Source organism: Rhipicephalus microplus, unplaced genomic scaffold (genome assembly GCF_043290135.1).
Source record: "Rhipicephalus microplus isolate Deutch F79 unplaced genomic scaffold, USDA_Rmic scaffold_13, whole genome shotgun sequence".
In the NCBI taxonomy this organism is placed as follows: Eukaryota; Metazoa; Arthropoda; class Arachnida; order Ixodida; family Ixodidae; genus Rhipicephalus; species Rhipicephalus microplus.
Genome location: NW_027464586.1, coordinates 3,763,758 through 3,787,550, shown reverse-complemented (window position 1 = coordinate 3,787,550; position 23,793 = coordinate 3,763,758). Strand labels below are relative to the sequence as shown.

At 51.6% G+C, this 23,793-nt stretch overlaps 6 non-coding genes across 6 annotated transcripts; all 6 read right to left on the bottom strand.

Moving 5' to 3' along the window:
- Positions 1 to 11,637: 11,637 nt before the first annotated feature.
- TRNAN-GUU (transfer RNA asparagine (anticodon GUU)) lies at positions 11,638 to 11,714 on the bottom strand. The gene has a single exon. It is a non-coding gene; the product is annotated as a tRNA-Asn (tRNA).
- Positions 11,715 to 14,716: 3,002 nt separating this feature from the next.
- TRNAN-GUU (transfer RNA asparagine (anticodon GUU)) lies at positions 14,717 to 14,793 on the bottom strand. The gene has a single exon. It is a non-coding gene; the product is annotated as a tRNA-Asn (tRNA).
- Positions 14,794 to 15,596: 803 nt separating this feature from the next.
- On the bottom strand, positions 15,597 to 15,673 carry TRNAN-GUU (transfer RNA asparagine (anticodon GUU)). The gene has a single exon. It is a non-coding gene; the product is annotated as a tRNA-Asn (tRNA).
- Positions 15,674 to 18,240: 2,567 nt separating this feature from the next.
- TRNAN-GUU (transfer RNA asparagine (anticodon GUU)) lies at positions 18,241 to 18,317 on the bottom strand. The gene has a single exon. It is a non-coding gene; the product is annotated as a tRNA-Asn (tRNA).
- A 1,247-nt stretch (positions 18,318 to 19,564) lies between these two features.
- TRNAN-GUU (transfer RNA asparagine (anticodon GUU)) lies at positions 19,565 to 19,641 on the bottom strand. The gene has a single exon. It is a non-coding gene; the product is annotated as a tRNA-Asn (tRNA).
- Positions 19,642 to 23,684: 4,043 nt separating this feature from the next.
- TRNAN-GUU (transfer RNA asparagine (anticodon GUU)) lies at positions 23,685 to 23,761 on the bottom strand. Its single transcript has one exon. It is a non-coding gene; the product is annotated as a tRNA-Asn (tRNA).
- Positions 23,762 to 23,793: the final 32 nt, after the last annotated feature.

The following is a 23,793-nucleotide window of genomic DNA, read 5'->3' as shown; positions in this document are numbered from 1 at the left end:
CGTGCTCCACTCTCACCACCATCAGAACATTTCTTCAAAGCTATCAGCCCAAAGAAAAAAAAGCGCCGCACCACCACCGGGTTGGCTCGTACCTCCAAACTTTCGGTTAACAGCCGATCGCGCTAGCCAATTGCGCCACGGAGACAGTCGTGCTCCACTCTCACCACCATCAGAACATATCTTCAAAGCTATCAGCCCAAAGAAAAAAAAAGCAATACACCACTCCCGGGAGGACTGGAACCTCCAACCTTTCAGTTAACAGCCGATCGCATAGCCAATTGCGCTATGGAGACAATCGTGCTCCACTCTCACCACCGTCAGAACATTTCTTCAGAGCTATCAGCCAAAAGGAAAAAAATCGCCGCACCACCACCGGGTGGGCTCCAACCTCCAACCTCTCGGTTAACAGCCGATCGCGCTAGCCATTTGCGCCAAGGAGACAGTCGTGCTCCACTCTCTCCACCATCAGAACATATCTTCAAAGCTATCAGCCAAAGAAAAAAAAGCGCCGCACCTCCACCGGGTAGGCTCGTACCTCCAACCTTTCGGTTAACAGCCCATCGCGCTAGTCAATTGCGCCACGGAGACAGTCCTGCTCCACACTCACCACCATCAAAACATATTTTCAAAGCTATCAGCTCAAAATAAAAAAAAAAGCAACACACCACTCCCGGGAGGTCTCGAACCTCCAACCTTTCGGTTAACAGCCGATCGCGCTAGCCAATTGCGCCACGGAGACAGTCGTGCTCCACTCACACCACTGTCAGAACATTTCTTCAGAGCTATCAGCCCAAAAAAAAGCGCCGCACCACCACCGGGTGGGCTCGTACCTCTAACCTTTCGGTTAACAGCCGATCGCGCTAGCCGATTGCGCCACGGAGACAGTCGTGCTCCACTCTCACCACCATCAGAACATATCTTCAAAGCTATAAGCCCAAAGAATAAAAAGCAACACACCACTCCTTGGAGGGCTCGTACATCCAACCTTTCGGTTAAGAGCCGATCGCGCTAGCCTATTGCGCCACGGAGACAGTCGTGCTCCACTCTCACCACCATCAGAACATATCTTCAAAGCGATCAGCCCAAAGAAAAGCAACACACCACTCCCGGGAGGGCTCGAACCTCCAACCTTCCGGTTAACAGCCTTTCGCATAGCCAATTGCGCCACGGAGACAGTCGTGCTAGACTCTCACCACCGTCAGAACATTTCTTCAGAGCTATCAGCCTAAAAAAAAAGTTCCGCACCACCACCATGTGGGCTCGTACCTCCAACCTTTCGGTTAACAGCCGATCGCGATAGCAAATTGAGCCACGGAGACAGTCGTGCTCCACTCTCACCACCATCAGAACATATCTTCTTAGCTATCAGCCCAAAAAAAAGCAACACACCACTCCCGGTAGGGCTGGAACCTCCAACCTTTCAGTTAACAGCTGATCGCCTAGCCACTTGCGCCATGGAGACAGTCGTGCTCCACTCTCACCACCATCAGAACATTTTTTCAGAGCTATCAGCCCAAAGGGAAAAAATCGCCGCATCACCACCGGGTGGGCTCGAACCTCCAACCTCTCGGTTAACAGCCGATCGCGCTAGCCAATTACGCCACGAAGACAGTCGTGCTCCACTCTCACCACCATCAGGACATATCTTCAAAGCTATCAGTCCAAAGAAAAAAAAGCGCCGCACATCCACCGGGTGGGCTCGTACCTCCAACCTTTCGGTTAACAGCCGATCGCGCTAGCCAAATGCGTCACGGAGACAGTCCTGCTCCACACTCACCACCATCAAAACATATTTTCAAAGCTATCAGCCCAAAATAAAAAAAAGCTACACACCACTCCCGGGAGGGCTCGAACCTCACCTTTTGGTTAACAGCCGACCGCCCTAGCCAATTGCGCCACGGAGACAGTCGTGCTCCACTCTCACCACCATCAGAAGATTTCTTCAAAGCTATCAGCCGAAAGAAAAAAAAGCGCCGCACCACCAACGGGTGGGCTCGTACCTCCAACCTCTCGGTTAACAGCCGATCGCGCTAGCCAATTGCGCCACGGAGACAGTCGTGCTCCACTCTCACCACCATCAGAACATTTCTTCAAAGCTATCAGCCTAAAGAAAAAAAAGCGCTGCACCACCACCGGGTGGGCTCGTACCTCCAAACTTTCGGTTAACAGCCGATCGCGCTAGCCAATTGCGCCACGGAGACAGTCGTGCTCCACTCTCACCACCATCAGAACATATCTTCAAAGCTATCAGCCCAAAGAAAAAAAAGCAATACACCACTCCCGGGAGGACTGGAACCTCCAACCTTTCAGTTAACAGCCGATCGCATAGCCAATTGCACCAAGGAGACAATCGTGCTCCACTCTCACCACCGTCAGAAGATTTCTTCAGAGCTATCAGCCAAAAGGAAAAAAATCGCCGCACCACCGGGTGGGCTCCAACCTCCAACCTCTCGCTTACTAGCCGATCGCGCTAGCCAATTGCGCCAAGGAGACAGTCGTGCTCCACTCTCTCCACCATCAGAACATATCTTCAAAGCTATCAGCCCAAAGAAAAAAAAGCGCCGCACCTCCACCGGGTAGGCTCGTACCTCCAACCTTTCGGTTAACAGCCCATCGCGCTAGCCAATTGCGCCACGGAGACAGTCCTGCTCCACTCTCACCACCATCAGAACATAACTTCAATGCTATCAGCCCAAAGAATAAAAAGCAACACACCACTCCTTGGAGGGCTCGTACCTCCAACCTTTCGGTTAAGAGCCGATCGCGCTAGCCTATTGCGCCACGGAGACAGTCGTGCTCCACTCTCACCACCATCAGAACATATCTTCAAAGCGATCAGCCCAAAGAAAAAAAAGCGCCGCACCACCACCGGGTGGACTCGTACCTCCAACCTTTCGGTTAACAGCCAATCGCGCTAGCCAATTGCGCCACGGAGACAGTCCTGCTCCACTCTCACCACCATCAGAACATATCTTCAAAGCTATCAGCCCAAAGAAAAAAAAGCAACACACCACTCCCGGGAGGGCTCGAACCTCCAACCTTCCGGTTAACAGCCTTTCGCATAGCCAATTGCGCCACGGAGACAGTAGTGCTCCACTCTCACCACCGTCAGAACATTTCTTCAGAGCTATCAGCCCAAAGAAAAAAAAAGTGCCGCACCACCACCATGTGGGCTCGTACCTCCAACCTTTCGGTTAACAGCCGATCGCGATAGCAAATTGCGCCACGGAGACAGTCGTGCTCCACTCTCACCACCATCAGAACATATCTTCTAAGCTATCAGCCCAAAAAAAAGCAACACACCACTCCCGGGAGGGCTGGAACCTCAGACCTCTCGGTTAACAGCTGATCGCGCTAGCCAATTGCGCCACGGAGACAGTCGTGCTCCACTCTCACCACCATCAGGACATATCTTCAAAGCTATCAGGCCAAAGAAAAAAAAGCGCCGCACCTCCACCGGTAGGGCTCGTACCTCTAACCTTTCGGTTAACAGCCGATCGCGCTAGCCAATTGCGTCACGGAGAGAGTCCTGCTTCACACTCACCACCATCAAAACATATTTTCAAAGCTATCAGCCCAAAATAAAAAACAGCAACACACCCCTCCCGGGAGGGCTCGAACCTCCAACCTGTCGGTTAACAGCCGACCGCGCTAGCCAATTGCGCCACGGAGACAGTCGTGCTCCACTCTCACCACCATCAGAACATTTCTTCAAAGCTATCAGCCCAAAGAAAAAAAAAGCGCCGCACCACCACCGGGTTGGCTCGTACCTCCAAACTTTCGGTTAACAGCCGATCGCGCTAGCCAATTGCGCCACGGAGACAGTCGTGCTCCACTCTCACCACCATCAGAACATATCTTCAAAGCTATCAGCCCAAAGAAAAAAAAAGCAATACACCACTCCCGGGAGGACTGGAACCTCCAACCTTTCAGTTAACAGCCGATCGCATAGCCAATTGCGCTATGGAGACAATCGTGCTCCACTCTCACCACCGTCAGAACATTTCTTCAGAGCTATCAGCCAAAAGGAAAAAAATCGCCGCACCACCACCGGGTGGGCTCCAACCTCCAACCTCTCGGTTAACAGCCGATCGCGCTAGCCATTTGCGCCAAGGAGACAGTCGTGCTCCACTCTCTCCACCATCAGAATATATCTTCAAAGCTATCAGCCAAAGAAAAAAAAGCGCCGCACCTCCACCGGGTAGGCTCGTACCTCCAACCTTTCGGTTAACAGCCCATCGCGCTAGTCAATTGCGCCACGGAGACAGTCCTGCTCCACACTCACCACCATCAAAACATATTTTCAAAGCTATCAGCTCAAAATAAAAAAAAAGCAACACACCACTCCCGGGAGGTCTCGAACCTCCAACCTTTCGGTTAACAGCCGATCGCGCTAGCCAATTGCGCCACGGAGACAGTCGTGCTCCACTCACACCACTGTCAGAACATTTCTTCAGAGCTATCAGCCCAAAAAAAAGCGTCGCACCACCACCGGGTGGGCTCGTACCTCTAACCTTTCGGTTAACAGCCGATCGCGCTAGCCGATTGCGCCACGGAGACAGTCGTGCTCCACTCTCACCACCATCAGAACATATCTTCAAAGCTATCAGCCCAAAGAATAAAAAGCAACACACCACTCCTTGGAGGGCTCGTACATCCAACCTTTCGGTTAAGAGCCGATCGCGCTAGCCTATTGCGCCACGGAGACAGTCGTGCTCCACTCTCACCACCATCAGAACATATCTTCAAAGCGATCAGCCCAAAGAAAAGCAACACACCACTCCCGGGAGGGCTCGAACCTCCAACCTTCCGGTTAACAGCCTTTCGCATAGCCAATTGCGCCACGGAGACAGTCGTGCTAGACTCTCACCACCGTCAGAACATTTCTTCAGAGCTATCAGCCTAAAAAAAAAGTTCCGCACCACCACCATGTGGGCTCGTACCTCCAACCTTTCGGTTAACAGCCGATCGCGATAGCAAATTGAGCCACGGAGACAGTCGTGCTCCACTCTCACCACCATCAGAACATATCTTCTTAGCTATCAGCCCAAAAAAAAGCAACACACCACTCCCGGGAGGGCTGGAACCTCCAACCTTTCAGTTAACAGCTGATCGCCTAGCCACTTGCGCCATGGAGACAGTCGTGCTCCACTCTCACCACCATCAGAACATTTTTTCAGAGCTATCAGCCCAAAGGGAAAAAATCGCCGCATCACCACCGGGTGGGCTCGAACCTCCAACCTCTCGGTTAACAGCCGATCGCGCTAGCCAATTACGCCACGAAGACAGTCGTGCTCCACTCTCACCACCATCAGGACATATCTTCAAAGCTATAGTCCAAAGAAAAAAAAGCGCCGCACCTCCACCGGGTGGGCTCGTACCTCCAACCTTTCGGTTAACAGCCGATCGCGCTAGCCAAATGCGTCACGGAGACAGTCGTGCTCCACTCTCACCACCATCAGAACATATCTTCAAAGCTATCAGCCCAAAGAAAAAAAAGCAATACACCACTCCCGGGAGGACTGGAACCTCCAACCTTTCAGTTAACAGCCGATCGCATAGCCAATTGCGCCAAGGAGACAATCGTGCTCCACTCTCACCACCGTCAGAACATTTCTTCAGAGCTATCAGCCAAAAGGAAAAAAATCGCCGCACCACCGGGTGGGCTCCAACCTCCAACCTCTCGCTTACTAGCCGATCGCGCTAGCCAATTGCGCCAAGGAGACAGTCGTGCTCCACTCTCTCCACCATCAGAACACATCTTCAAAGCTATCAGCCCAAAGAAAAAAAAGCGCCGCACCTCCACCGGGTAGGCTCGTACCTCCAACCTTTCGGTTAACAGCCCATCGCGCTAGCCAATTGCGCCACGGAGACAGTCCTGCTCCACTCTCACCACCATCAGAACATAACTTCAATGCTATCAGCCCAAAGAATAAAAAGCAACGCACCACTCCTTGGAGGGCTCGTACCTCCAACCTTTCGGTTAAGAGCCGATCGCGCTAGCCTATTGCGCCACGGAGACAGTCGTGCTCCACTCTCACCACCATCAGAACATATCTTCAAAGCGATCAGCCCAAAGAAAAAAAAGCGCCGCACCACCACCGGGTGGACTCGTACCTCCAACCTTTCGGTTAACAGCCAATCGCGCTAGCCAATTGCGCCACGGAGACAGTCCTGCTCCACTCTCACCACCATCAGAACATATCTTCAAAGCTATCAGCCCAAAGAAAAAAAAGCAACACACCACTCCCGGGAGGGCTCGAACCTCCAACCTTCCGGTTAACAGCCTTTCGCATAGCCAATTGCGCCACGGAGACAGTAGTGCTCCACTCTCACCACCGTCAGAACATTTCTTCAGAGCTATCAGCCCAAAGAAAAATAAGTGCCGCACCACCACCGTGTGGGCTCGTACCTCCAACCTTTCGGTTAACAGCCGATCGCGATAGCAAATTGCGCCACGGAGACAGTCGTGCTCCACTCTCACCACCATCAGAACATATCTTCTTAGCTATCAGCCAAAAAAAAGCAACACACCACTCCCGGGAGGGCTGGAACCTCCAACCTTTCAGTTAACAGCCGATCGCATAGCCACTTGCGCCATGGAGACAGTCGTGCTCCACTCTCACCACCGTCAGAACCTTTTTTCAGAGCTATCAGCCCAAAGGGAAAAAATCGCCGCATCACCACCGGGTGGGCTCGAACCTCCAACCTCTCGGTTAACAGCCGATCTCGCTAGCCAATTACGCCACGAAGACAGTCGTGCTCCACTCTCACCACCATCAGGACATATCTTCAAAGCTATCAGTCCAAAGAAAAAAAAGCGCTGCACCTCCACCGGGTGGGCTCGTACCTCCAACTGTTCGGTTAACAGCCGATCGCGCTAGCCAAATGCGTCACGGAGACAGCCCTGCTCCACACTCACCACCATCAAAACATATTTTCAAAGCTATCAGCCCAAAATAAAAAAAAGCTACACACCACTCCCGGGAGGGCTCGAACCTCCAACCTTTTGGTTAACAGCCGACCGCGCTAGCCAATTGCGCCACGGAGACAGTCGTGCTCCACTCTCACCACCATCAGAACATTTCTTCAAAGCTATCAGCCCAAAGAAAAAAAAGCGCCGCACCACCAACGGGTGGGCTCGTACCTCCAACCTCTCGGTTAACAGCCGATCGCGCTAGCCCATTGCGCCACGGAGACAGTCGTTCTCCACTCTCACCACCATCAGGACATATCTTCAAAGCTATCAGCCCAAAGAAAAAAAAGCGCCGCACCTCCACCGGGTGGGCTCGTACCTCCAACCTTTCGGTTAACAGCCGATCGCGCTAGCCAATTCCGTCACGGAGACAGTCCTGCTCCACTCTCACCACCATCAGAACATATCTTCAAAGCTATCAGCCCAAAGAAAAAAAGCAACACACCACTCCCGGGAGGGCTCGAACCTCCAACCTTCCGGTTAACAGCCTTTCGCATAGCCAATTGCGCCACGGAGACAGTCGTGCTCCACTCTCACCACCGTCAGAACCCATAGTGGGCAGCGCACAAAAGGAAACACACAAGAGAAGGAATCAGGACAAGCGCTGGTCTAACAACTGAAAGTTTTATTTGAAAGAAAGCATATATATACATGTGTACACAGAAAATCAAGTGCTACGCAAGATTACTTCCGATCAATGAAACCAATCTCCTGTTCAGATAAAGAAACAGATGGCTGGCTAACGCAAATGCCAACACTCTTCGCCATGTGGTAAGCCTCAGCAATCTCACGTGTCCTTTGATTATGATGGCGGTCGATGATTGCGGTTTGCTCAAAAGAAGGAATACAACCGCAATCGCGGCAATGGCTGGCGAGGTGAGACAGAACCCCACCCTTTAAAGAATTTTCATGCTCCCGTAGCCTAATATTAATACATCTACCGGTCTGTCCTATGCAGACACTCCCGCACGAGCAAGGAATTTTATAGACTACCCCGGTCGAACATGCGGTATACTTCTTAACGTGCTTGATTGAACAAGTGTTATCAACCGCCCTCGTAATTCCCTTAACGCGTCTATGAATCTTGCCACATAAGCTACCCAATTTATTCCCACTTGAAAAAACAACGTCAACCCCATACTGCCCCCCAACTTTCTTTAATCTATGTGAAATGGAATGTACATAGGGAATCACTGCAAAACGCTTTTGCTCGCGTTGAGAGGTTGCTGGTTGGTTGGTGGGCTGCGCGTTACTATTTACTTTCTTTAGCAAACGCTCGGAAGCAGAAACGAGAAAGGCGGTGGGAAAACCCGCTGTCGACCGCCATCATAATCAAAGGACACGTGAGATTGCTGAGGCTTACCACATGGCGAAGAGTGTTGGCATTTGCGTTAGCCAGCCATCTGTTTCTTTATCTGAACAGGAGATTGGTTTCATTGATCGGAAGTAATCTTGCGTAGCACTTGATTTTCTGTGTACACATGTATATATATGCTTTCTTTCAAATAAAACTTTCAGTTGTTAGACCAGCGCTTGTCCTGATTCCTTCTCTTGTGTGTTTCCTTTTGTGCGCTGCCCACTATGGATAAGTTCCAACTCGCCCGCCTTTCGGTGCTACAACAGTTTATTGCTAGTTCTTCGGGCTCTCTTTTGTGTCAATACGTCAATTTCATGGACGCATCTGCCATTTCTTCAGTCATCGCCGTTTGCATCTGCCGTGCACGGACTGCTTCGTGGTATGCCAGGATCTCACAGTGTCCCCCGGATCTTCAGGGGCTGTGCGGTTGGCTACAGCCGTCCCCCAGTCATGTTAGGAGAGTGTGCCGACTTCTGCGCTCGGAGTGGTGGCAGCAGGCGCGGTTCTTCAGAAGCTGTTTGCGGGTATGCTGTGGTGCTGAAGGCGACGACCGTCGGAAACGGCGACTCTACGCTGATTGGTGCTCGGCCACGGACGCGGCGACTGAGTACCTTTGGAGGGCTGTGCTGGTGACGCTACCACCACGACCGAAGGCGAAAAAAGGTACAGGTCGGGTTGTGCTTCTTGGAGGTGCCCACATTGAAGAATATGACCAGGAATTTCTGGGGCTTGGTCCCAAATTTGCCTTTGAACCAAAGCTCACCGCCACGGAAAAATTGGCAATGACTCATTCCGTTGCTAACCAGGTTTCTGAGCCTAACCGATCCTTTTGTTTGAAACAGTGTATTGATGTGGTTTCCAAGTGCAGTACGAGATTCAGTCGAGATGGCCAGTCGCGACGCTTAGTAAACTCTTTTGCCGCAAGTGATTTGCGGCTTTTGGTGTCAGATAAGGAAGGATCCTTCGTCGTGATGCCCGCGGGCATGTTTCAGGATAAGGCTGTTCAAGCAATGCAAAAAAACTTCAAACCAGTCACTTGTAAGCCGGCTTCTGTTAAGAAGAAGGCATTGGCATTATTGTCAGACCTAAAGCTTGAACGACTGAGGTCCTTGGCGAAGAATTCAAAAAGCCTGGAGTTGCAGGTGTTCTTCTCCGCCAAGACGCATAAACCCGATGTACCCTTTCGGGCAATTGTGTCGGAGCGTGGCTCGTGGCAACACGTTGTCTCGGGCTACTTGCAAACCCACCTCAGCTCGTTGATTTTAGTGGATCCATTCTTGGTTAGGAATTCACTACAGGTTGTTGATTTCTTGGGTAATCAGAACCTTTGGGAAAAAAAGTCTGCCTTCAGTGTCGATGTTCAGGACCTGTTCTACTCACTGCCGCATAATTTTCTGTTACTATGTGTTAAGGAAACTATCACTGAACTAAATGAAGAAACGCGGTTTGTTGACAAATGTGGTATTTCTGTTCAAAGTTTCCTTGAACTTCTTCGTTTTTATCTTGATTCTACTTTTGTTTCTTGGCAAGGGGATTTGTTTGTTCAGGCCTCAGGTGTATGCATAGGTTCCAGAGTTGCCCCGGTCCTAAGTGACATATTGTTGAGTAGAATTGATCGCGATCTAGAAAGAGATGTTGAGGGTTGGGGGACTCGTATATTTAGGTATGTGGATGATTACTTGGTTTTTTTGGATAGTGTTAGTAGCTTACATGATAAGGTGAACATTCTCAAGGCATTTAGGGAAAGGGGGCAGGGTCTTCAGTTTACGTGTGAAGTTCCCAATGAAAAGAATGAGCTTCAGTTCCTTGACCTAACATTGCGATTCCAGGATGCGCATGTCTGTTGGTTATACGCTCCCAGGTCGGCTAAACCCCTCCTAAACTTTAAATCTGCTCATTCTAAACTGGTAAAAAATGGTATAGTCACTTCATGCCTTCACGCAGCTGTCGCAAAATCTTGTTTCCATGCCACAGAGGAAAGCTTTCGTAATCAGTGTGATCGGCTTAAGACAGCGGGTTTTCCCACCGCCTTTCTCGTTTCTGCTTCCGAGCGTTTGCTAAAGAAAGTAAATAGTAACGCGCAGCCCACCAACCAACCAGCAACCTCTCAACGCGAGCAAAAGCGTTTTGCAGTGATTCCCTATGTACATTCCATTTCACATAGATTAAAGAAAGTTGGGGGGCAGTATGGGGTTGACGTTGTTTTTTCAAGTGGGAATAAATTGGGTAGCTTATGTGGCAAGATTCATAGACGCGTTAAGGGAATTACGAGGGCGGTTGATAACACTTGTTCAATCAAGCACGTTAAGAAGTATACCGCATGTTCGACCGGGGTAGTCTATAAAATTCCTTGCTCGTGCGGGAGTGTCTGCATAGGACAGACCAGTAGATGTATTAATATTAGGCTACGGGAGCATGAAAATTCTTTAAAGGGTGGGGTTCTGTCTCACCTCGCCAGCCATTGCCGCGATTGCGGTTGTATTCCTTCTTTTGAGCAAACCGCAATCATCGACCGCCATCATAATCAAAGGACACGTGAGATTGCTGAGGCTTACCACATGGCGAAGAGTGTTGGCATTTGCGTTAGCCAGCCATCTGTTTCTTTATCTGAACAGGAGATTGGTTTCATTGATCGGAAGTAATCTTGCGTAGCACTTGATTTTCTGTGTACACATGTATATATATGCTTTCTTTCAAATAAAACTTTCAGTTGTTAGACCAGCGCTTGTCCTGATTCCTTCTCTTGTGTGTTTCCTTTTGTGCGCTGCCCACTATGGATAAGTTCCAACTCGCCCGCCTTTCGGTGCTACAACCGTCAGAACATTTCTTCAGAGCTATCAGCCCAAAGAAAAAAAAAGTGCCAACCACCGCCGTGTGGGCTCGTACCTCCAACCTTTCGGTTAACAGCCGATCGCGATAGCAAATTGCGCCACGGAGACAGTCGTGCTCCACTCTCACCACCATCAGAACATATCTTCTAAGCTATCAGCCCAAAAAAAAGCAACACACCACTCCCGGGAGGGCTGGAACCTCCAACCTTTCAGTTAACAGCCGATCGCATAGCCACTTGCGCCATGGAGACAGTCGTGCTCCACTCTCACCACCGTCAGGACATATCTTCAAAGCTATCAGGCCAAAGAAAAAAAAGCGCCGCACGTCCACCGGGTGGGCTCGTACCTCCAACCTTTTGGTTAACAGCCGATCGCGCTAGCCAATTGCGTCACGGAGACAGTCCTGCTTCACACTCACCACCATCAAAACATATTTTCAAAGCTATCAGCCCAAAATAAAAAAAGCAACACACAACTCCCGGGAGGGCTCGAACCTCCAACCTGTCGGTTAACAGCCGACCGCGCTAGCCAATTGCGCCACGGAGACAGTCGTGCTCCACTCTCACCACCATCAGAACATTTCTTCAAAGCTATCAGCCCAAAGAAAAAAAAGCGCCGCACCACCACCGGGTGGGCTCGTACCTCCAACCTCTCGGTAACAGCCAATCGCGCTAGCCAATTGCGCCATGGAGACAGTCCTGCTCCACTCTCACCACCATGAAAACATATCTTCAAAGCTATCAGCCCAAAGAAAAAAAAGCAACACACCACTCCCGGGAGGACTCGAACCTCCAACCTTCCTGTTAACAGCCTTTCGCATAGCCAATTGCGCCACGGCGACAGTCGTGCTCCACTCTCACCACCGTCAGAACATTTCTTCAGAGCTATCAGCCCAAAGAAAAAAAAAGTGCCGCACCACCACCCTGTGGGCTCGTACCTCCAACCTTTCGGTTAACAGCCGATCGCGATAGCAAATTGCGCCACGGAGACAGTCGTGCTCCACTCTCACCACCATCAGAACATATCTTCTAAGCTATCAGCCCAAAAAAAGCAACACACCACTCCCGGGAGGGCTCGAACCTCCAACCTGTTGGTTAACAGCCGACCGCGCTAGCCAATTGCGCCACGGAGACAGTCGTGCTCCACTCTCACCACCATCAGAACATTTCTTCAAAGCTATCAGCCCAAAGAAAAAAAAGCGCCGCACCACCACCGGGTGAGCTCGTACCTCCAACCTCTCGGTAACAGCCAATCGCGCTAGCCAATTGCGCCACGGAGACAGTCCTGCTCCACTCTCACCACCATGAGAACATATCTTCAAAGCTATCAGCCCAAAGAAAAAAAGCAACACACCACTCCCGGGAGGGCTCGAACCTCCAACCTTCCTGTTAACAGCCTTTCGCATAGCCAATTGCGCCACGGAGACAGTCGTGCTCCACTCTCACCACCGTCAGAACATTTCTTCAGAGCTATCAGCCCAAAGAAAAAAAAAGTGCCGCACCACCACCATGTGGGCTCGTACCTCCAACATTTCGGTTAACAGCCGATCGCGATAGCAAATTGCGCCACGGAGACAGTCATGCTCCACTCTCACCACCATCAGAACATATCTTCTAAGCTATCAGCCCAAAAAAAAGCAACACAGCACTCCCGGGAGGGCTGGAACCTCAGACCTCTCAGTTAACAGCCGATCGCACTAGCCAATTGCGCCACGGAGACAATCGTGCTCCACTTACACCACTGTCAGAACATTTCTTCAGAGCTATCAGCCCAAAAAAAAAAGCGCCGCACCACCACCGGGTGGACTCGTACCTCCAACCTTTCGGTTAACAGCCAATCGCGCTAGCCAATTGCGCCACGGAGACAGTCCTGCTCCACTCTCACCACCATCAGAACATATCTTCAAAGCTATCAGCCCAAAGAAAAAAAAGCAACACACCACTCCCGGGAGGGCTCGAACCTCCAACCTTCCGGTTAACAGCCTTTCGCATAGCCAATTGCGCCACGGAGACAGTAGTGCTCCACTCTCACCACCGTCAGAACATTTCTTCAGAGCTATCAGCCCAAAGAAAAAAAAGTGCCGCACCACCACCGTGTGGGCTCGTACCTCCAACCTTTCGGTTAACAGCCGATCGCGATAGCAAATTGCGCCACGGAGACAGTCGTGCTCCACTCTCACCACCATCAGAACATATCTTCTTAGCTATCAGCCCAAAAAAAGAAACACACCACTCCCGGGAGGGCTGGAACCTCCAACCTTTCAGTTAACAGCCGATCGCATAGCCACTTGCGCCATGGAGACAGTCGTGCTCCACTCTCACCACCGTCAGAACATTTTTTCAGAGCTATCAGCCCAAAGGGAAAAAATCGCCGCATCACCACCGGGTGGGCTCGAACCTCCAACCTCTCGGTTAACAGCCGATCTCGCTAGCCAATTACGCCACGAAGACAGTCGTGCTCCACTCTCACCACCATCAGGACATATCTTCAAAGCTATCAGTCCAAAGAAAAAAAAGCGCCGCACCTCCACCGGGTGGGCTCGTACCTCCAACCTTCCGGTTAACAGCCTTTCGCATAGCCAATTGCGCCACGGAGACAGTCGTGCTCCACTCTCACCACCATCAGAACATTTCTTCAAAGCTATCAGCCCAAAGAAAAAAAAGCGCCGCACCACCAACGGGTGGGCTCGTACCTCCAACCTCTCGGTTAACAGCCGATCGCGCTAGCCAATTGCGCCACGGAGACAGTCGTTCTCCACTCTCACCACCATCAGGACATATCTTCAAAGCTATCAGCCCAAAGAAAAAAAAGCGCCGCACCTCCACCGGGTGGGCTCGTACCTCCAACCTGTCGGTTAACAGCCGTTCGCGCTAGCCAATTGCGTCACGGAGACAGTCCTGCTCCACTCTCACCACCATCAGAACATATCTTCAAAGCTATCAGCCCAAAGAAAAAAAGCAACACACCACTCCCGGGAGGGCTCGAACCTCCAACCTTCCGGTTACCAGCCTTTCGCATAGCCAATTGCGCCACGGAGACAGTCGTGCTCCACTCTCACCACCGTCAGAACATTTCTTCAGAGCTATCAGCCCAAAGAAAAAAAAAGTGCCAACCACCACCGTGTGGGCTCGTACCTCCAACCTTACGGTTAACAGCCGATCGCGATAGCAAATTGCGCCACGGAGACAGTCGTGCTCCACTCTCACCACCATCAGAACATATCTTCTAAGCTATCAGCCCAAAAAAAAGCAACACACCACTCCCGGGAGGGCTGGAACCTCCAACCTTTCAGTTAACAGCCGATCGCATAGCCACTTGCGCCATGGAGACAGTCGTGCTCCACTCTCACCACCGTCAGGACATATCTTCAAAGCTATCAGGCCAAAGAAAAAAAAGCGCCGCACGTCCACCGGGTGGGCTCGTACCTCCAACCTTTCGGTTAACAGCCGATCGCGCTAGCCAATTGCGTCACGGAGACAGTCCTGCTTCACACTCACCACCATCAAAACATATTTTCAAAGCTATCAGCCCAAAATAAAAAAAGCAACACACAACTCCCGGGAGGGCTCGAACCTCCAACCTGTCGGTTAACAGCCGACCGCGCTAGCCAATTGCGCCACGGAGACAGTCGTGCTCCACTCTCACCACCATCAGAACATTTCTTCAAAGCTATCAGCCCAAAGAAAAAAAAGCGCCGCACCACCACCGGGTGGGCTCGTACCTCCAACCTCTCGGTAACAGCCAATCGCGCTAGCCAATTGCGCAACGGAGACAGTCCTGCTCCACTCTCACCACCATGAGAACATATCTTCAAAGCTATCAGCCCAAAGAAAAAAAAGCAACACACCACTCCCGGGAGGGCTCGAACCTCCAACCTTCCTGTTAACAGCCTTTCGCATAGCCAATTGCGCCACGGAGACAGTCGTGCTCCACTCTCACCACCGTCAGAACATTTCTTCAGAGCTATCAGCCCAAAGAAAAAAAAGTGCCGCACCACCACCATGTGGGCTCGTACCTCCAACATTTCGGTTAACAGCGGATCGCGATAGCAAATTGCGCCACGGAGACAGTCATGCTCCACTCTCACCACCATCAGAACATATCTTCTAAGCTATCAGCCCAAAAAAAGCAACACAGCACTCCCGGGAGGGCTGGAACCTCAGACCTCTCAGTTAACAGCCGATCGCGCTAGCCAATTGCGCCACGGAGACAATCGTGCTCCACTCTCACCACCATCAGGACATATCTTCTAAGCTATCAGGCCAAAAAAAAAAAGCGCCGCACCTCCACCGAGTGGGCTCGTACCTCCAACCTTTCGGTTAACAGCCGATCGCGCTAGCCAATTGCGTCACGGAGACAGTCCTGCTTCACACTCACCACCATCAAAACATATTTTCAAAGCTATCAGCCCAAAATAAAAAAAGCAACACACCACTCCCGGGAGGGCTCGAACCTCCAACCTGTCGGTTAACAGCCGACCGCGCTAGCCAATTGCGCCACGGAGACAGTCGTGCTCCACTCTCACCACCATCAGAACATTTCTTCAAAGCTATCAGCCCAAAGAAAAAAAAGCGCCGCACCACCACCGGGTGGGCTCGTACCTCCAACCTCTCGGTTAACACTAATCGCGCTAGCCAATTGCGCCACGGAGACAGTCCTGCTCCACTCTCACCACCATGAGAACATATCTTCAAAGCTATCAGCCCAAAGAAAAAAAAAGCAACACACCACTCCCGGGAGGGCTCCAACCTCCAGCCTTTCAGTTAACAGCCGATCGCATAGCCAATTGCGCCACGAAGACAGTCGTGCTCCACTCTCACCACCGTCAGAACATTTCTTCAGAGCTATCAGCCCAAAGAAAAAAAAGCGCCACACCACCACCGGGTGGGCTCGTACCTCCAAACTTTCGGTTAACAGCCGATCGCGCTAGCCAATTGCGCCACGGAGACAGTCGTGCTCCACTCTCACCACCATCAGAACATATTTTCAAAGCTATCAGCCCAAAGAAAAAAAAGCAATACACCACTCCCGGGAGGACTCGAACCTCCAACCTTTCAGTTAATAGCCGATCGCATAGCCAATTGCGCCATGGAGACAATCGTGCTCCACTCTCACCACCGTCAGAACATTTCTTCAGAGCTATCAGCCAAAAGGAAAAAAATCGCCGCACCACCACCGGGTGGGCTCCAACCTCCAACCTCTCGGTTAACAGCAGATCGCGCTAGCCAATTGCGCAAGGAGACAGTCGTGCTCCACTCTCACCACCATCAGAACATATCTTCAAAGCTATCAGCCCAAAAAAAAAGCGCCGCACCTCAACCGGGTAGGCTCGTACCTCCAACCTTTCGGTTAACAGCCGATCGCGCTAGCCAATTGCGCCACGGAGACAGTCCTGCTCCACACTCACCACCATCAGAACATATTTTCAAAGCTCTAAGCCCAAAATAAAAAAAGCAACACACCACTCCCGGGAGGGCTCGAACCTCCAACCTTTCGGTTAACAGCCGATCGCGCTTGCCAATTGCGCCACGGAGACAGTCGTGCTCCACTCACACCACCGTCAGAACATTTCTTCAGAGCTATCAGCCCAAAGAAAAAAAAGTGCCGCACCACCACCGTGTGGGCTCGTACCTCCAACCTTTCGGTTAACAGCCGATCGCGATAGCAAATTGCGCCACGGAGACAGTCGTGCTCCACTCTCACCACCATCAGAACATATCTTCTTAGCTATCAGCCCAAAAAAAGAAACACACCACTCCCGGGAGGGCTGGAACCTCCAACCTTTCAGTTAACAGCCGATCGCATAGCCACTTGCGCCATGGAGACAGTCGTGCTCCACTCTCACCACCGTCAGAACATTTTTTCAGAGCTATCAGCCCAAAAGGAAAAAATCGCCGCATCACCACCGGGTGGGCTCGAACCTCCAACCTCTCGGTTAACAGCCGATCTCGCTAGCCAATTACGCCACGAAGACAGTCGTGCTCCACTCTCACCACCATCAGGACATATCTTCAAAGCTATCAGTCCAAAGAAAAAAAAGCGCCGCACCTCCACCGGGTGGGCTCGTACCTCCAACCTTCCGGTTAACAGCCTTTCGCATAGCCAATTGCGCCACGGAGACAGTCGTGCTCCACTCTCACCACCATCAGAACATTTCTTCAAAGCTATCAGCCCAAAGAAAAAAAAGCGCCGCACCACCAACGGGTGGGCTCGTACCTCCAACCTCTCGGTTAACAGCCGATCGCGCTAGCCAATTGCGCCACGGAGACAGTCGTTCTCCACTCTCACCACCATCAGGACATATCTTCAAAGCTATCAGCCCAAAGAAAAAAAAGCGCCGCACCTCCACCGGGTGGGCTCGTACCTCCAACCTTTCGGTTAACAGCCGTTCGCGCTAGCCAATTGCGTCACGGAGACAGTCCTGCTCCACTCTCACCACCATCAGAACATATCTTCAAAGCTATCAGCCCAAAGAAAAAAAGCAACACACCACTCCCGGGAGGGCTCGAACCTCCAACCTTCCGGTTACCAGCCTTTCGCATAGCCAATTGCGCCACGGAGACAGTCGTGCTCCACTCTCACCACCGTCAGAACATTTCTTCAGAGCTATCAGCCCAAAGAAAAAAAAAGTGCCAACCACCACCGTGTGGGCTCGTACCTCCAACCTTTCGGTTAACAGCCGATCGCGATAGCAAATTGCGCCACGGAGACAATCGTGCTCCACTCTCACCACCATCAGAACATATCTTCTAAGCTATCAGCCCAAAAAAAAGCAACACACCACTCCCGGGAGGGCTGGAACCTCCAACCTTTCAGTTAACAGCAGATCGCATAGCCACTTGCGCCATGGAGACAGTCGTGCTCCACTCTCACCACCGTCAGGACATATCTTCAAAGCTATCAGGCCAAAGAAAAAAAAGCGCCGCACGTCCACCGGGTGGGCTCGTACCTCCAACCTTTCGGTTAACAGCCGATCGCGCTAGCCAATTGCGTCACGGAGACAGTCCTGCTTCACACTCACCACCATCAAAACATATTTTCAAAGCTATCAGCCCAAAATAAAAAAAGCAACACACAACTCCCGGGAGGGCTCGAACCTCCAACCTGTCGGTTAACAGCCGACCGCGCTAGCCAATTGCGCCACGGAGACAGTCGTGCTCCACTCTCACCACCATCAGAACATTTCTTCAAAGCTATCAGCCCAAAGAAAAAAAAGCGCCGCACCACCACCGGGTGGGCTCGTACCTCCAACCTCTCGGTAACAGCCAATCGCGCTAGCCAATTGCGCCACGGAGACAGTCCTGCTCCACTCTCACCACCATGAAAACATATCTTCAAAGCTATCAGCCCAAAGAAAAAAAAGCAACACACCACTCCCGGGAGGACTCGAACCTCCAACCTTCCTGTTAACAGCCTTTCGCATAGCCAATTGCGCCACGGCGACAGTCGTGCTCCACTCTCACCACCGTCAGAACATTTCTTCAGAGCTATCAGCCCAAAGAAAAAAAAAGTGCCGCACCACCACCATGTTGGCTCGTACCTCCAACCTTTCGGTTAACAGCCGATCGCGATAGCAAATTGCGCCACGGAGACAGTCGTGCTCCACTCTCACCACCATCAGAACATTTCTTCAAAGCTATCAGCCCAAAGAAAAAAAAGCGCCGCACCACCACCGGGTGGGCTCGTACCTCCAACCTCTCGGTAACAGCCAATCGCGCTAGCCAATTGCGCAACGGAGACAGTCCTGCTCCACTCTCACCACCATGAGAACATATCTTCAAAGCTATCAGCCCAAAGAAAAAAAAGCAACACACCACTCCCGGGAGGGCTCGAACCTCCAACCTTCCTGTTAACAGCCTTTCGCATAGCCAATTGCGCCACGGAGACAGTCGTGCTCCACTCTCACCACCGTCAGAACATTTCTTCAGAGCTATCAGCCCAAAGAAAAAAAAGTGCCGCACCACCACCATGTGGGCTCGTACCTCCAACATTTCGGTTAACAGCCGATCGCGATAGCAAATTGCGCCACGGAGACAGTCATGCTCCACTCTCACCACCATCAGAACATATCTTCTAAGCTATCAGCCCAAAAAAAGCAACACAGCACTCCCGGGAGGGCTGGAACCTCAGACCTCTCAGTTAACAGCCGATCGCGCTAGCCAATTGCGCCACGGAGACAATCGTGCTCCACTCTCACCACCATCAGGACATATCTTCAAAGCTATCAGGCCAAAGAAAAAAAAGCGCCGCACCTCCACCGAGTGGGCTCGTACCTCCAACCTTTCGGTTAACAGCCGATCGCGCTAGCCAATTGCGTCACGGAGACAGTCCTGCTTCACACTCACCACCATCAAAACATATTTTCAAAGCTATCAGCCCAAAATAAAAAAAGCAACACACCACTCCCGGGAGGGCTCGAACCTCCAACCTGTCGGTTAACAGCCGACTGCGCTAGCCAATTGCGCCACGGAGACAGTCGTGCTCCACTCTCACCACCATCAGAACATTTCTTCAAAGCTATCAGCCCAAAGAAAAAAAAGCGCCGCACCACCACCGGGTGGGCTCGTACCTCCAACCTCTCGGTTAACACTAATCGCGCTAGCCAATTGCGCCACGGAGACAGTCCTGCTCCACTCTCACCACCATGAGAACATATCTTCAAAGCTATCAGCCCAAAGAAAAAAAAAGCAACACACCACTCCCGGGAGGGCTCCAACCTCCAGCCTTTCAGTTAACAGCCGATCGCATAGCCAATTGCGCCACGAAGACAGTCGTGCTCCACTCTCACCACCGTCAGAACATTTCTTCAGAGCTATCAGCCCAAAGAAAAAAAAGCGCCACACCACCACCGGGTGGGCTCGTACCTCCAAACATTCGGTTAACAGCCGATCGCGCTAGCCAATTGCGCCACGGAGACAGTCGTGCTCCACTCTCACCACCATCAGAACATATTTTCAAAGCTATCAGCCCAAAGAAAAAAAAGCAATACACCACTCCCGGGAGGACTCGAACCTCCAACCTTTCAGTTAATAGCCGATCGCATAGCCAATTGCGCCATGGAGACAATCGTGCTCCACTCTCACCACCGTCAGAACATTTCTTCAGAGCTATCAGCCAAAAGGAAAAAAATTGCCGCACCACCACCGGGTGGGCTCCAACCTCCAACCTCTCGGTTAACAGCAGATCGCGCTAGCCAATTGCGCAAGGAGACAGTCGTGCTCCACTCTCACCACCATCAGAACATATCTTCAAAGCTATCAGCCCAAAAAAAAAGCGCCGCACCTCAACCGGGTAGGCTCGTACCTCCAACCTTTCGGTTAACAGCCGATCGCGCTAGCCAATTGCGCCACGGAGACAGTCCTGCTCCACACTCACCACCATCAGAACATATTTTCAAAGCTCTAAGCCCAAAATAAAAAAAGCAACACACCACTCCCGGGAGGGCTCGAACCTCCAACCTTTCGGTTAACAGCCGATCGCGCTTGCCAATTGCGCCACGGAGACAGTCGTGCTCCACTCACACCACCGTCAGAACATTTCTTCAGAGCTATCAGCCCAAAGAAAAAAAAGTGCCGCACCACCACCATGTGGGCTCGTACCTCCAACCTTTCGGTTAACAGCCGATCGCGATAGCAAATTGCGCCACGGAGACAGTCGTGCTCCACTCTCACCACCATCAGAACATTTCTTCAAAGCTATCAGCCCAAAGAAAAAAAAGCGCCGCACCACCACCGGGTGGGCTCGTACCTCCAAACTTTCGGTTAACAGCCGATCGCGCTAGCCAATTGCGCCACGGAGACAGTCGTGCTCCACTCTCACCACCATCAGAACATATCTTCAAAGCTATCAGCCCAAAGAAAAAAAAGCGCCGCACCACCACCGGGTGGGCTCGTACCTCCAAACTTTCGGTTAACAGCCGATCGCGCTAGCCAATTGCGCCACGGAGACAGTCGTGCTCCACTCTCACCACCATCAGAACATATCTTCAAAGCTATCAGCCCAAAGAAAAAAAAGCAATACAGCACTCCCGGGAGGACTGGAACCTCCAACCTTTCAGTTAACAGCCGATCGCATAGCCAATTGCGCCATGGAGACAATCGTGCTCCACTCTCACCACCGTCAGAACATTTCTTCAGAGCTATCAGCCAAAAGGAAAAAAATCGCCGCACCACCACCGGGTGGGCACCAACCTCCAACCTCTCGGTTAACAGCCGATCGCGCTAGCCAATTGCGCCAAGGAGACAGTCGTGCTCCACTCTCTCCACCATCAGAACATATCTTCAAAGCTATCAGCCCAAAGAAAAAAAAGCGCCGCACCTCCACCGGGTAGGCTCGTACCTCCAACCTTTCGGTTAACAGCCCATCGCGCTAGCCAATTGCGCCACGGAGACAGTCCTGCTCCACACTCACCACCATCAGAACATATTTTCAAAGCTATCAGCCCAAAATAAAAAAAAGCAACACACCACTCCCGGGAGGGCTCGAACCTCCAACCTTTCGGTTAACAGCCGATCGCGCTAGCCAATTGCGCCACGGAGACAGTCGTGCTCCACTCACACCACTGTCAGAACATTTCTTCAGAGCTATCAGCCCAAAAAAAAGCGCCGCACCACCACCGGGTGGGCTCGTACCTCTAACCTTTCGGTTAACAGCCGATCGCGCTAGCCGATTGCGCCACGGAGACAGTCGTGCTCCACTCTCACCACCATCAGAACATATCTTCAAAGCTATCAGCCCAAAGAATAAAAAGCAACACACCACTCCTTGGAGGGCTCGTACCTCCAACCTTTCGGTTAAGAGCCGATCGCGCTAGCCTATTGCGCCACGGAGACAGTCGTGCTCCACTCTCACCACCATCAGAACATATCTTCAAAGCGATCAGCCCAAAAAGAAGCAACACACCACTCCCGGGAGGGCTCGAACCTCCAACCTGTCGGTTAACAGCCGACCGCGTAGCCAATTGCGCCACGGAGACAGTCGTGCTCCACTCTCACCACCATCAGAACATTTCTTCAAAGCTATCAGCCCAAAGAAAAAAAAGCGCCGCACCACCACCGGGTGGGCTCGTACCTCCAACCTCTCGGTAACAGCCAATCGCGCTAGCCAATTGCGCCACGGAGACAGTCCTGCTCCACTCTCACCACCATGAGAACATATCTTCAAAGCTATCAGACCAAAGAAAAAAAAGCAACACACCACTCCCGGTAGGGCTCGAACCTCCAACCTTCCTGTTAACAGCCTTTCGCATAGCCAATTGCGCCACGGAGACAGTCGTGCTCCACTCTCACCACCGTCAGAACATTTCTTCAGAGCTATCAGCCCAAAGAAAAAAAAGTGCCGCACCACCACCATGTGGGCTCGTACCTCCAACATTTCGGTTAACAGCCGATCGCGATAGCAAATTGCGCCACGGAGACAGTCCTGCTCCACACTCACCACCATCAGAACATATTTTCAAAGCTATCAGCCCAAAATAAAAAAAGCAACACACCACTCCCGAGAGGGCTCGAACCTCCAACCTTTCGGTTAACAGCCGATCGCGCTAGCCAATTGCGCCACGGAGACAGTCATGCTCCACTCTCACCACCATCAGAACATATCTTCTAAGCTATCAGCCCAAAAAAAGCAACACAGCACTCCCGGGAGGGCTGGAACCTCAGACCTCTCAGTTAACAGCCCATCGCGCTAGCCAATTGCGCCACGGAGACAATCGTGCTCCACTCTCACCACCATCAGGACATATCTTCAAAGCTATCAGGCCAAAGAAAAAAAAGCGCAGCACCTCCACCGGGTGGACTCGTACCTCAAACCTTTCGGTTAACAGCCGATCGTGCTAGCCAATTGCGTCACGGAGACAGTCCTGCTTCACACTCACCACCATCAAAACATATTTTCAAAGCTATCAGCCCAAAGAAAAAAAAGCGCCGCACCTCCACCGGGTAGGCTCGTACCTCCAACCTTTCGGTTAACAGCCCATCGCGCTAGCCAATTGCGCCACGGAGACAGTCCTGCTCCACACTCACCACCATCAGAACATATTTTCAAAGCTATCAGCCCAAAATAAAAAAAAGCAACACACCACTCCCTGGAGGGCTCGAACCTCCAACCTTTCGGTTAACAGCCGATCGCGCTAGCCAATTGCGCCATGGAGACAGTCATGCTCCACTCTCACCACCATCAGAACATATCTTCTAAGCTATCAGCCCAAAAAAAAAGCAACACAGCACTCCCGGGAGGGCTGGAACCTCAGACCTCTCAGTTAACAGCCGATCGCGCTAGCCAATTGTGCCACGGAGACAATCGTGCTCCACTCTCACCACCATCAGGACATATCTTCAAAGCTATCAGGCCAAAGAAAAAAAAGTGCCGCACCTCCACCGGGTGGGCTCGTACCTCCAACCTTTCGGTTAACAGCCGATCGTGCTAGCCAATTGCGTCACGGAGACAGTCCTGCTTCACAGTCACCACCATCAAAACATATTTTCAAAGCTATCAGCCCAAAATAAAAAAAGCAACACACCACTCCCGGGAGGGCTCGAACCTCCAACCTGTCGGTTAACAGCCGACCGCGCTAGCCAATTGCGCCACGGAGACAGTCGTGCTCCACTCTCACCACCATCAGAACATTT